The 786-nt window shown below is 28.8% G+C and overlaps 1 protein-coding gene across 4 annotated transcripts in view; it reads left to right on the forward strand.

Moving 5' to 3' along the window:
- LOC106460066 (armadillo repeat-containing protein 2-like) overlaps nt 1-786 on the forward strand; it is a 37,562-nt gene that overhangs the window by 2,470 nt on the left and 34,306 nt on the right. The window lies entirely within an intron of this gene.

Consider the following 786-nt stretch of genomic DNA (forward strand, 5'->3'; position numbering starts at 1 on the left):
AACATTTTGTCTTTTGTTTCATTACACTCATTATGTAAAAAAAAAAAAAAGATAATTAGGCTGTAGCTAACAATTTTATACCTTATTGAGTAATTTTATATTTTTGACTTTTAAAACATTCAGTGTAAAGATCCCCCATTGGCACAGTAGTATGTCTGCAGACTTACAACTATAGAAACCTGGTTTCGATACCTGTGGTGGGCAGAACACAGATAGTCCAATGTGTAGCTTTTTGCTTAACTTCAAGTAAACAAACAGTGTAAAGAACTGACTAACATCAGTGGATAACTCATTTTTATATAAAATACATAGGATACTCCAGCAGTAACTAATGAGTTTAATTGCAATTTTTATTATATTTTTCTGTAACTTGCATGTTATTAGTGATCCTGTAAACAAAAATTAATGAATCTGTAAGCAATTTGCTGCATGAATAATTTAGAAAAATGTGTTTAGGTGACTAGTGAGGTTCTTATAGACCCAACAGATAATTCTGTGGTTAATTGAATTATGCATAGCATGAAATAATAAAACTTTAGTAATATGTGTGAGATTTCTTTGGATTGCTGAAACAATTACAAAGTTTTCCAAATATTATGTCAGTAATCAATTAGCCAAGCAATTACAAAAACAGTTTGGCTTTGCCAAGATATGGGGGATTATATGTGTATCATCTAGTGGCCAATTTTGTAGTAAAAATATTATTTAGTGACTAACAATGTTTGGATTGATTTTTTCCTAAGAAATTAATTAAATTTGTATAATAACTTTTAGATCAATAAAAAG

Source organism: Limulus polyphemus, unplaced genomic scaffold, assembly GCF_000517525.1.
Source record: "Limulus polyphemus unplaced genomic scaffold, Limulus_polyphemus-2.1.2 Scaffold700, whole genome shotgun sequence".
NCBI lineage: Eukaryota > Metazoa > Arthropoda > Merostomata > Xiphosura > Limulidae > Limulus > Limulus polyphemus.